Source organism: Stegostoma tigrinum, chromosome 20, assembly GCF_030684315.1.
Source record: "Stegostoma tigrinum isolate sSteTig4 chromosome 20, sSteTig4.hap1, whole genome shotgun sequence".
In the NCBI taxonomy this organism is placed as follows: domain Eukaryota; kingdom Metazoa; phylum Chordata; class Chondrichthyes; order Orectolobiformes; family Stegostomatidae; genus Stegostoma; species Stegostoma tigrinum.
This window is the reverse complement of record NC_081373.1, coordinates 37,028,866-37,042,769: the sequence shown is the minus strand read 5'-3', so window position 1 is coordinate 37,042,769 and position 13,904 is coordinate 37,028,866. Positions and strand designations below refer to the sequence as shown.

Below are 13,904 nucleotides of genomic sequence, written 5' to 3'. Positions count from 1 at the left end.
CCCAACACACCAAACGTTTCCATAGTGCTCATCCTCCCATGTTCATACAATAATCTCCAGTACCCTGTTTCTATCTTTGGTGTTTTTTCATTCTAAATCCACATTTTTTCATCTAATAACTATCCCTTTGCTTTTCAATATCGCATGACCAAGAACAGTTCATGGTTGAGACATTTTTTAACCACCTTAGACAAAAGTAACCTAGGTGGCCCTGTCAAAAAACAGTTGTCCCTCAGCCATTGATCCTATCCCACTTTCCAGATATTTGGCCAAACGCAACCTGATGGTGCAACCTTTACCAAGATTTTTGGCACTGAGCTGGGTTTCATACACCTCAAACAAATATTAGGTTTTCACATGCCCTCCTCTGAGTTTGTCTGAACTTCCACAAAAATAATTCAATCAAACTGGGTCACCCATATCCTATCGTCCACAAAACCTGCTCATTGGACTGACCTTCATTGGTTCCCCATTCCTCCGAACACTGACATGGAAACTGTTCTCTTCATGCACAGATACTTCACGATTCTGTAATATTCCCCAACTTTACTTCCCTGAATGCACACTAACTATTCAAACTTTGATTCAATGTCGATTCAACCTTCATTTTTATGCAAACATGACAGTCTTTAGCCCCCTTGATTCCCAGTATGAAACTCTCCAAAACCCATCATCACATTCCACTTTTTATTCACTCCAAAAATTCTTCTTAAATCTTATCTCTTTGTGCCTGTTCCAGATTCTGTTAAGACTTTACAAAAGCCTTTCACAAGGTTCCACATGTTAGCCTAGTTAGTAAAGTTAGATCACTTGAGATTCAAGGTGAGGATGTCAAGTGGATACAAAATTGGTTTAATGGCAGAAGACAGAGAGTGATGGTGAAAGGTTGTTTCTGGACTGGAGGCCTGTTACCAGTGGTGCCCCACAAGGATTGGTGCTGGGTCCTTTTATGTTCGTCATTTTTATAAGTGATTTAGATGAGAATATGGAAAGCTTGTTTAGTAAGTTTGCAGATGACACCAAAATTGGTGGTATAGTGAAGAGTGAAGAAGGTTATCTAAGATTACAAAGAGATATTGACTAATTGGGTCAAAGGGCTGAGAGTGGCAGATGGAGTCTAATTTGGATAAATGCAAACTATTGCATTTTGGAAAAATAAACAATGGCAGGACTTACACAATTAAAAGTAGGGCCTTGGCTAGTGCTGTAGAACAGAGAGACCCAAGGGTTCAGGTACATACTTCTTTGAAGTTTGTGTCATGTGCAGACACAGTAGTTAAGAAGGCGTTTATCACACTTGGAGCAGGGACAACAGGTTGAGGTTCTACAGGACTTTGGTGAGGCCTCCCCTGGAGTTCTGGTCACCTGTTATAGGAAGGAAATTATTAAGCTGTAGAGGGTTCAGCAGAGATTTACCAGGATGTTACCAGGAATGGAGGGTTTGAGTTACAAGGAGAGGTTACATTATCCACATGTTAGCCTAGGCTGGGACTTTTTTTTAAACTGCAGTGTAGGAATTAAGAGCTGACATAATAGAGGTTCATAAAGTCATAAGGGATGTAAATAAGATGAATGGAGGAGTCTTTTCCCAAGGCTGGGGGATTTCAAAACCATGGAGTATATTTTTAAAGGTGAAAGCAGAAAGATTTTTAAAAGACATGGAGGCAAGGGTCTAGGCCCAAAACGTCAGCTTTTGTGCTCCTGAGATGCTGTTTGGCCTGCTCTGTTCATCCAGCTTCATACTTTGTTATCTCAAGGCAATGTTGTGTTTTTTTTACACAAAGGGGTTCATGTATGGAATGAAATTCCAGAGGAAGTGCAGGATGCAGGTACAGTTACATCGTTAAAAGTCATTTAGATAAATACATGAATAAGAAATATTTGGAGGGATATGGATCAAGTGCAGGCAGATGGGACTGATTTAGTTTGGGATTATTTTTGGTATGGACTGGCTGGACCGAATAGCCTGTTTCCACGCTGTATAAATCTATGATTCTATTACTCTAACGGCTTAGATTCTGGAAATATCTCAGAGGATTAAAAGTCTACCAATATCACGCCTTTATTTAAAAGGGGAAGGAGATAAAAACAGGGGTCAGTTAGCTTAGCATCCATTAATTGGAAATGTTAGAGCCTATTGCAAAGTATGAAATAGTAAAGCATTTAGATATACATGGTACAATCAGGCATAGTCAGGATAGCTTCATGAAGGGGAAATCTATTATTCTTTGAGGATACAACAAGCAGGATAGGTGATATAATGTGTAATACAGTTGGATTTTCAGGTGACATTTATTAAGGTAGCACACATTACATTAATTAATAAAATAACAGCCTATGGCATTAGAGATAGCACAGACAGAAGATTGGCTAATTCACAGAAAACAGAGTTAGGATAGGAGGGGCATTTTCAGGATGGCATCCTGAAATTAGTAGAGCACCACAGGGATCAGTGATATATATTGTAAATAATTGTGGCCCCAGCAATGACTTGGTTGAGGAAAGTGAATGTATTAAAGCCAAGTATAGGAAGACAGGTAGTGAGAATGACTCAAAGAATTGTCAGAGGAACACAGACAGTAAAGAGAATGGGCAAAAACTTGGCAGATGAAATACAATGTGGAGAAATGTGAGTTTATGCCTGTCAGCAGGAGGAATTGAGATGCTTAATATTATTTAAATGGAGAAAGACTGCAGAAAGCGACCATACAGAGGACCTTGGAAGTCTTCATTCGTAGATCACATATAAACAGGTGATCTGCAAGACAAATTGAATGTGGTCCTTTATTTCAGAGGGAATAGGGTACAAAAACAAAGAAGGCTTGATAAAGCAATACATGCCACTAGTCAGACCACAGCTATAATACAGTGGACAGTTGTAGCCTCCTTGTCTAAAAATATAGTTCCTTATTAAACTGAAATAGAAAAATATTCTGACACTGGAGGAAGTCCAGAGAAGGTTAACTAAATTGATCCTGGATTTAGAAGGGCTGATTTATGAGGAGAGGTTGAGTAGGTTGGGCCTGTACACATTTGAGTTCAGAAGAATGAGAGGCAACCTCATTGAAACATACAAGCTTCTCAGGGGACTTCACAGAGTAAATCCAGAGGTTGTTTCTCTTCGTGGGTGAGCCTAGGACTAGAAGGACATAATCTCAGACTAAGGGGTCACCTATTTAAAATAATAATGAGGAGGAATTTCTTCTTTCAGAGGATAGTCCATTTGCAGAATTCTTTATCTCACAGGGCTGTCAAGGCTGGATCGTTAAGTATATTCAAGACTGTTTGGATTTTTAATCAGTAAGGGAATTAAGGGTTATGGTAGGCAAAAGGAATCAAGGATTATAAAATCAGACATGATTTTACTGAGTGGCACGGCATCGCTGATGGGTTGAAAGGCCTACTTCTGCTCCTACATCTTTTGGTCTTGTGATGTTAAAGTAAAACTATCCTAGCATTTCACAATTTGTAAAATTTATAATGTTGAAAGATTTATAGTTGTGCATTGGTACAAGACAATTACAGTTTAATAGAAATTATGCTTTTTTTTCTGAGATTAGGTGGCCTTTCTGACAACTGCATATAACACGAAATTGCAGACTTGTAAATTTGCAAAACAAAAATATAGTTCACAAAACAGAAGTCTGTACTTTATTTAGGATAGTACATGCATACTGGCATGCTTCTATTTAATGAAATAAAATGTTTAAGCTAATGCTTATTTATTTCTTCTAGAAATTAAAATGAATTTAAAATTGCAGTGGATACGAGTGACAGATATTTTTGGCACACAATTATCTCCTGTAGAAGGTATAATATAGGTATTAAATTACTCTATAACGTGGCTGTTCATACTTCACCAATTGAGCAAATTATCAGAAACTACATTGTGTACTTGATAAATAATCAGGATATAATCTTCAAAAGTCCATAACTCAATAACGTAAATTTGGACGATTCAAGTACATTCTCATTTTATCATTCCGTACTCCAAAGAGCAGAGGGATCTAATGCTTTACTTAATGTGCCATTCATGTGGCATATGGGCATCCAGCAAAGCTTCAGTAGTGATGTTAAGAAGCTAAGTGAATTAATTGCTGTCACAAAAAAACAAATCTGCAAACACAGAATGATACTGGCAATACAAATTCTACATCAGGCATGGCTTTATTTATAGCAATTTCCCTTGCATCGTCTGTGCTACTTATTTATTATTCCAAAGCTTTTTTTAAATGGCAATGTTGAGGTAAAGTATGGTTAAAGTATACTCCAAGGAAGCAACACGGAAAATACGGAAGCAACAATTACAACCTGTAGCTTTTTCCGTGCCCCATTGGCTTCTTAGGCTTTAAAATGCGGAATAGGTGCGATATTATGCTGACTGTGCAGGCAACCATGGTGCTAATACATAGCTTCCCTGGAATTCAACATCGTTCGTAACACATGAGCTTTTAAGAAGTATCAATTCTTATTTATCATTTTGTGTCAACCGCAATTGTTATGCCGCCGAAATGTTGGCTCTGATTTGTTTTGTTTAGCATCTTTCAACAAACATTAATAAGAACTTAAGGTTTACAATTACATCTGTCGGCCTGCCTACAAAAGAGCTTTATAGTGGTGGTATAATAATCCTATGCTTAATCACTAGAGTCGAAATGCTGTTCTAGAATACAGATGCCGGCTAGATCTTGAGAATAGCTGTACAACCTTTAACTCCTCCCACTCCACTCCCTGAGCCAGGCAGCTACCATCTCTCTTTGATAGAAGTTAACATTTAAAGAGCATTTAAGTGCATTTCACAATCCATGAAAAAACACAACTACAACACATCTCCCATCGCATCTTTATGTGCAATTTGAAGGAAATGCATCAGTTATAAAACAAAATTACATTTTTGTTACTTACAATAAATAATTGCATTGATCTCAGCAGTTAGCAAGCAACAGAGTAAGAAATACCACGTCACACACACTACCCAGGCCCACAAAAAACTGCACAATGAAATAGCAGCAATAAATATCTAATTCAATTATAATTGTCAGATAAAGTACTAGGTATGCCCTCAAAGAAAACAGATACATGATTATTCAGTGAGGAACCACGGCAGATTTGACTGATACACTACATTCCGAATGTCCCACACCTAAAAGCTGCAGTCTGCATATTAAACAGTTACCAGACGCAAAGGCTTTACATCAGTTACAATACAGGGAGTTTAATGTGATTAAAATGAAATTTACAGTTCCACTGAACGAGAATCCTCCATTTCAGAGTTTAAATTTTACCAAATAAGAGCCCAGAGATAACTATAAAAATGGTAAATACATGTGAATAAAACTGACATTGACACTATTAAAGTGATAAGGCTGCAAAAAAGCATCTGTCAACTATAACGTTTGTCGCATCAAATGTTTACAAAGTAATGATTTCAATGTATTTTCCCCCATGATATTATTGATTTCAAATAGGTCTTCTCCCTTTCTGGTTTTCTTTCAAAGCACTGCAGTTTATCCTCCATTGGTACAACTAAGCATCACAGCACAACAAACAACCCTGCATGCAAGGTGAAACATCTTTAGTGCAAAAATGGAATCACTAACCTTTAAGGCATGCTCCAAAGTACAGTGCACAAAATGCTGTACGTGGTAATGTTCTAACATCTGAGGAGGTGCAATTTTGTACGCATTGCTATTTATTCTCCCAGGCTACACGTTGTCTTTTCACAAATGTATTTAAAGGTATTTTTCCATGAACACAGGATAGCATTATCCAAACAGAATGATCCCGTCCTGAAGATCCAGGAATTTATTTCAGGCCCTCAGCCTCTTTAATAAAAGAAAATGCTGAAGACTTTTAATGATTCATCAAAAACCCCTCTTTGCGTAATTTAGTATGAATCAAACAAGATATCTGCTTACCATGTGCACACCCCCAAGTAAAGAATCAGGCCAGCAGAGACAGACTGAAGATGTATTTCGCAGACGGGCTGCAGCTTCTCAGTGATTCACTCCGAGCCTTGCTCCCTCCTGGGAGAATGAGCTCATTCCAAGCTGCCAACAGCCGCCCCTCAGCCATTGCAGTGTCACTGCAGATCGTCTTCTGAGTGTAGGCACGTCACCAAGGAAGATCAGCTATAAAGCCAACCCGTACCAACCCTTCTCCAATTTGAAAACAGAATGGGATATAGTTTATTAAGCTGTCACAGAACAAGAAATTTAAATGGAGAAGAATCTAAGTGTACTGTTGCAATAGATTGGAATCGGGACGCCAAAATATCATTTGCAGCCAGAAATCATTCCCAAATCCTAAAACTGTGAAGGTATTTTATCTGCTTGAGAACACAGTGAAACGAATTAGAAGGTTACCATGGCATTCCAGCCAATTCTTTTTTCATTCACATATTATCTTTTCTGAGGCAGGATTATATAACTGCGGAAAAACAGAATGTTGCAGTCTGCAGAGACTGCGATCACTGGCATCCTTTTGGAAAAGCTACACCAAATTATGTTTAACATGACCATGCCTCCACAGATAATCCTGCTTGATAGGGATGCTGACAGGTCATCAGTGATAAGATTGTAATTACAAAAGCTCACAATGTAATTAGTCAATTAAATGAAAATTATACACATGGCATCCAATTTGATATAAATCGCAATAGGGAAGCATTTGGGAAGCACTGATCGAAACCTTACTGTTGCTGTAAAATTATTTCTGGAAGAAATCAACATAATGAATCAGAGCAAAAGAAAGAAAGCTAACGTCTAAATTTAGAACATGTAATTTTACTGCAAAAGATCATTGATATCATCTATATACTGAGACGCGAGAAATTAAGCGGCATTAATTCAGTTATCCACACCTGATTCAAGTGTCTAACCGCACACAGCAGACATTAATTGAGAGTACCCCCAGTGTCACATTTGTGTCAAATTGCAATACTTTAATAATTCAAAACCTGAGCCGACGGAAATTTAGTATCAGAAAGATCATGTTATTTTCAATTTATGAAATTATAACCTCCATAAGCAAGAACTGGTCCTGAAAACCCAGAGGTGCAGACTTTACCTTTCTAAAGCTTGAGATATTAAGAAACATTTTAAGATATACACATGCAAATACATGGAAACATTATTGAGACATGACTGCTAGGCAGTCAGGAAAATAAGGTGAAGATACCAAGACATAAGATCTCCAGAAAACAATGGGGAAAATGTAAAGGGGAAGGAGTAGACTAAGAGAGTAAAAATGAAATAAATTTAATAATAAGAGAGACTTTAAGGAGAGTTAAGCAAGTAGTGGCAATTTTACTGGTGGCACTAACAAATAGAATAAGTGAAATCGAATTAAGATTGTAGTGGGGTTTGTGTCTAGATTACCAGTGGCAACTGCGATGTAGTAGACAGCATAGGTGGAGAGATTAGACACACGCATAACCAAGGCAGAGGGGTTTTAATGGAGGATTTTAATTTTCATATAGATTATACTAAGCAGACTAGTACATGTCGAAATGTAGTGAATTTTTGACTATGCTTGGCATAGTTTTTTTTTACAACAATATGTCCTGCAGCCAACAAGGGGTATGGCATGTCACACTCAATAATGAGTAATGAACCAGATTTAATTAATTAAGCCTATTGATGCATGAATATTTATCTAATAGTGATCATTATATGATTGAGTTCGATGCAGCGCTATAAATGAAAAATGCACAACTGTTAGACTCTTGATTAAGCAAGGTTGACTTCAATACACTGCTCACAGCAAACTGGACAAATCAGCTAATGGGTATAGTGACAGAATATCAGCAGTTAGAGTGCAAAAAGAATGTAATATAATAAAGAAACTTATTTTTATTCATTCATTGGATTTGGGCATTGCTGGTTCAGCCAGCATTTATAGCCTGTGCCTTGTTGAGAAGGTGATTGTGACTGTTTTCTTGAACTACTGCAATCCATATATTTTGTGTACGCACAATGCTGTTAGAAAGGGACTTCCAGGATTTCAAAGCAGTGACAGTGAAGGAATGGTAATACAGTTCCAAGTCAGTTGGAGACAAATGGCAGCTCATAGTCCTCCTAAGCATTTGCTGTCCTTCTAGATAGTAAAGTTTGCAAGATTAGATGGTGCTTTAGGAGGAGCCATGGTGAGTTACTGCAGTGCGTCTTGTAGATGCTACACACTGATGTGATTTTGCTCCCAAAATACAGTGTTTTACTTGATGCAACAATGTTTATGTTACCTCCTGTACCATAACAAACTGGATAGGAATATTGTAGAATTGAAGAATCCATTAGACATTTATTACAAACAACTATTATGTACAACCATTATACTCCTCAAACACATATATGTCTGAGCTAGCATTTAGCAATTAAATTACAATGGATAAGCATGCTTCCAGCAGAGGTCACATGTTATGACACATAAGTGTACCTCTTGAAGGCATATTAAAATACTGACCATGAGACATAATACAACACATAATGTTGGTAGTGTGCATCATTGGGAAGGGAGTAAGTGTGGGAGGTAATTGGTAGGGTACCAGTCAAGCTGGTTGCTTTGTCTTGATTGGTGCTGAGCATGTGGAGTATTGTTGGACTTGCACCCATCCTGGCATGTGGAGAGTATTCCGCTGCAGTCCTAACATGTACCTTGTAGATAGTGAACATAACTTTGTGAGACAAGCGGTGAGTTGCTTGTCATTAACGGGCAAGATCTCTTCATGCCATAATAAAATGTAATATCAAATTAAGAGATAAGAGAAAGTTAAAAGTGGAAGCATACAAAATTTAAAAAACAATGATAAAAAGAACCATAATGCACAATGAAAATAAAAGAGTGCAAAACTGAAATATGAGCAGAAACACAAAAAATCCTGTTATAGGTCAAAGAGTGATCAGCAGTAATGTGAGACCCTTAAGACTAACAAGCAATAGTGTCAACAAAAATTGAACCCGCATGTAGAATAGCTCCCTAGCATCCTTAATTGGAGTTGAGATGTCAACTGGACATCTCAAGGAAACTAATATCAAATCAAGGATTCAACAAATTAATATAAGTAAATAAATATAATGCAAACAGCATTAACAAAGAATACAATGACACAAGCAAGTGATAAGCAGCTTTCATTCCATTTAAGAAATTGGCGAGAGCATTGCAGATGCCTTGACTACAATTTTCCAAAGTTCTCTAGATTTGAGAACTCATCTTTCAATTTGGTGATTTACAAATGCTATTCTGCTAATTAAGGAAGTTGAGAGAGGGTAATCAGGGAATTATCAACTAAATAAGCAATTATCTGTTTTCAGGAAATTACTAGATTCAATGGGCCAAATCTTCCAATCTCTGGATTGTTGGAGACCAGATGAATAATTGAAGATGCATGATAAGAGCCTATGGATATCATAATACATAGAACATAGAACATAGAACATAGAACAGTACAGCACAGAACAGGCCCTACAGCCCACAATGTTGTGCCGACCATTGATCCTCATGTATGCACCCTCAAATTTCTGTGACCATATGCATGTCCAGCAGTCTCTTAAATGATCCCAATGACCTTGCTTCCACAACTGCTGCTGGCAACGCATTCCATGCTCTCACAACTGTCTGTGTAAAGAACCTGCCTCTGACATCCCCTCTATACTTTCCACCAACCAGCTTAAAACTATGACCCCTCGTGCTAGCCATTTCTGCCCTGGGAAATAGTCTCTGGCTATCAACTCTATCTATGCCTCTCATTAACTTGTATACCTCAATTAGGTCCCCTCTCCTCCTCCTTTTCTCCAATGAAAAGAGAACGAGCTCAGTCAACCTCTCTTCATAAGATAAGCCCTCCAGTCCAGGCAGCATCCTGGTAAACCTCCTCTGAACCCTCTCCAAAGCATCCACATCTTTCCTATAATAGGGCGACCAGAACTGGACGCAGTATTCCAAGTGCGGTCTAACCAAAGTTCTATAGAGCTGCAACGAGATCTCACGACTCTTAAACTCAATCCCCCTGTTAATGAAAGCCAAAACACCATATGCTTTCTTAACAACCCTGTCCACTTGGGTGGCCATTTTAAGGGATCTATGTATCTGCACACCAAGATCCCTCTGTTCCTCCACACTGGCAAGAATCCTATCCTTAATCCTGTACTCAGCTTTCAAATTCGACCTTCCAAAATGCATCACCTCGCATTTATCCAGGTTGAACTCCATCTGCCACCTCTCAGCCCATCTCTGCATCCTGTCAATGTCCCGCTGCAGCCTACAACAGCCCTCTATACTGTCAACGACACCTCCGACCTTTGTGTCGTCTGCAAACTTGCTGACCCATCCTTCAATCCCCTCATCCAAATCCATTATGACATGTCAGTCCAAGCTTAAAGATTGTCAATGTCATGTTGCATTTGAACATCATCTGCTTAGTATCTGAAGATCATGAATGGTGCTAAAATTGAACAATGATCATCAAATATCCCCACTTCTGTCCTTATTATGGAGGGGAGGACATTGATAAAGCAGCTGAAGATGGTTGGGCCTAGGGCACTACCCCGAGGAACTCCTACTGAGTTGTCCTGGAGCTGAGGTGACTTACCTCCAATGACCATAGCCATTTTCATATGTGCCATATATGACTCCAAACAGTGAATTCATTCAAGCTTTTCTAGGAGCGCTTGATGCCACACTTGGTTGAGTGCAACCTTGTGGGCTATCACTTTTATCACACCCCTGGAATTCAGCACTTTTGGCCATGTTTGAACTAAGGCTATAAAGTGGTCAGGAGCTGAGAGGCTATGGCGAAACCCAAAGTGGGCTTCACCGAGCATTTTATTGTTGAACATTAGTAGCACTGTTGACAACACTTTATTGATGATTAAGAGTAGCCTGATGGATGGTATTTGGTTGAGTTTGATTTTTCTTGTTTTTGTGTACAGGACATACCTGGTAATTTTGCACATTGACACATTACAGCTAATTTTGTAACTGTACTGGAAGGTCTTAGCCAGGACAACAGCAAGTACTGGAGCACAAGTCTTCAGTACTATTGGTGGAATGTGGTGCAGTACAATGAACTATGCAGGAATTGCTCACATTGTTTAAACTTCTGATGGGAAATTTTCTTGCTGAGTCGGACCTTCTGTGAATGCGTCCACCTCTGAGCTAGAGTCAGCAGCTTTGGACAGCATTTACCTGGAGATTTATCCGTGAAATGTTAGAAAGATTAAAACATTGTTTAACATCTGAGTAACTACACAAATGAATCCCTGCTGAACACCCGACCATTCTACTAACCCCCAAATCGACCCGATTGACTAAAACCTACACCTCCCAATCAGTTCACTCCCCACCCTGACCACTGACCTAACTGATCCCCAACATCCAACTAACCTCCAGCTACTCTTCCTAACCTGAATATCCCTCAGCTATGCTTGATTAAGGCCCTTTATTTAAATAGGCAATAGTATTTCTATTTAAAGTGACATAAACTTGGGCAAATTCAGAAACATATGAATAAAATCTAAACGGGCGATATTGGATTATTATATCAATATAGTACAACATGTAGTTATACCATGTTGGCATGAGCACAAAATGTTTTTTGAGTATATATTAGATGTTAAAAAAATCAAGAATTGACAAGATATTCTTGGATTACACTGTAATTCCTGAATGGTCAAAGATGTTGATTTTGGTTATTAAACCTATTAAATTATTTCATGAAGCCTGAATAATTGAATTGGGTTTGAGTGTTGCACATGTTAACATAATAATAGCTGAGGCCCAAACTTGGTATGTCTATCACTGAAAACCCCAGTCTTTCAATGTAATTGTTTTCAGTTTGTCTTCACGCAATACCTGTCAAAAGTTCTATGTTTTTTGTCCTTACTGTCAAAACTGTCAAAAATACTACCATTAGAAAACTTGACACAAATGTGTGTTTCATATTTAAATGTGTTCTCAACATCATAAACCATGCAGAATAAGATATGTCAGTGTCAGCTTTTGAAATGTATGTCATGGCCTCAGTTTAATGTATTTAGCAAGATCTTAGTATATTCAATATGCAGAGACTGTTTTGATTAGCTTACTGTCACATTACAAACTTGGATAGGGATTGTCACAGTGTGCCCAAAATGGGCATTAAATCAACTGAACAACATGCCAATTTGCCAAGGAAGAGTTAAATCAGTTTCAAATATATGCTTCATTTGTATTTAGCCAACAGTTTTAGGAAGGTGAGAAAACAGCTTAGGGCAGAGCCAATCTGAGGGATGAGATGGCACATTTTTAAAGATGAAATTAATTTTTCTTTTCTTTAAGCAAACCCAATGTTAGATGGCAGAGCCGTTGCTGAACATTGGGTAATGAAAATCTATATGAGTGATACAGCTTAATTGATGAAAATTCTATACAATTTCAGTGGTGTTGTTTTGTTGTAGATTCAGTAGATTCCATATTGCATTTCCTCCATTACAACAGTAACTATACTTCAAATGTACTTTATAGGCTGTAAAACGCAATAAGACAAACCTTAAATCATGAAAGATAATCTATAAATGTAAGTTGTTTTTTAGAAAAGACTTTTAGACCATTACTTTCAGTTTTAGCATTAAATTTCTGTGAATTTCCTATAATAGCCCAGTTGCATTCACAAACAGCTCCTCAGTGCTGGAAGCTTGAAAGCAAAGAGCAGATCCCTTACTTCACATAAAACGCTTAAAGCAATATTGACCTCAATTCTTAGCAAGCTGTACTAAACTTAAACCGATTGCTATTACTTCAGAATCATTGAAAAGCTAATGGACGTGGCGTGAATGTTTCAATGCCAATACGCTTAGCCTGCTGAATATTTCTGAATGAACCTGCTGAATATAACTTGCAGGCCAGTTAGCTAAACATCTGTCATTGAAGATGTAGCATGCAGGTCAGCTAAGAGGGAACCAATAAGCATAGCATATTTTGAATAAAGAGGCATCTGATTATGTTTCAGATAAAAGTTCAATATGTAGGATAATTCCTGCAATGAGTGTGATATATCAGCATAAATAGAGAATTAGTTAATGAACAGGAAACAGAGAATTGGGTTAAATGGATCATTTTCAACACGGCGGACCATAACACATGGAGTGCAATACGGACTATAGTCTAGGCCTCCACTATTTACAGCCTTTGTTAATGATTCAGATGAAGGAACTAACAGTACTGTAGACATATTTGTTGATGATAGGCAGATATGTAGGAAAGCAAGTTGTGAGGAGGATATAAAGAGTTTGCCGGTAATATAGATTTGTTAAGTGAGTGGCAATAATTTGGCAGATAGAGTATATCATCAAATGTAATGTTGTCCACTTTGGTAGAAAGAGTGGAAAAGCAGAATGTTATTTAAGTGGAGACAGTTTGCAGAGTGCTGCAGTACAGAGGGATTAGGATGTCAATGGTCATGAATCATAGAAATGTAATGCAATGTACAGCAAGTATTTGGAAGGAATATGGAATGTGGCTTTCATTCCGGGGAGACTAAGTATACAAGTATCTTGCTAAAACTGTATAGGCCATTAATGAGTACTGGATTCCAGCATGCTTTTGGTCTCCTCACTTAGATTCAGGTTCAGATTTCAATTGATCATAACATATGTATAAAAATACAGTGAGAAGTTTTTAATTCATGTATTATAAGCAAAGTGTTGCCACATTCCAGCTCCATGCTGAAACACGGAATATAATGCAAGGTTTTGTTGCAATAGAGTTCACATTCCTCACTTCATCTTGTTCCTCCTCTGCTGTTTGACATCATCCAGAGTCTCTGAAATAGATTCCAGGATCTCTGTAACGTGCTTTAGGTTCTTGGTTATGGGTGCTCCCTATGCAACAATCATGACTGCTGTGTCTGAGCTGGAGCCATGAGCCTG

At 38.0% G+C, this 13,904-nt stretch overlaps 1 protein-coding gene across 11 annotated transcripts in view; it reads right to left on the bottom strand.

Annotated features, from left to right (window-relative positions):
• jakmip3 (Janus kinase and microtubule interacting protein 3) overlaps window positions 1-6,074 on the bottom strand; it is a 351,944-nt gene extending 345,870 nt beyond the window's left edge. For all 11 annotated transcript variants that reach the window (XM_048551237.2, XM_048551238.2, XM_048551240.2 and 8 more), the window contains exon 1: window positions 5,919-6,074. The gene's annotated coding sequence lies outside the window, so the exon portion shown is untranslated. The remainder of the gene's footprint in view (window positions 1-5,918) is intronic.
• Between the last annotated feature and the right edge of the window lie 7,830 nt (window positions 6,075-13,904).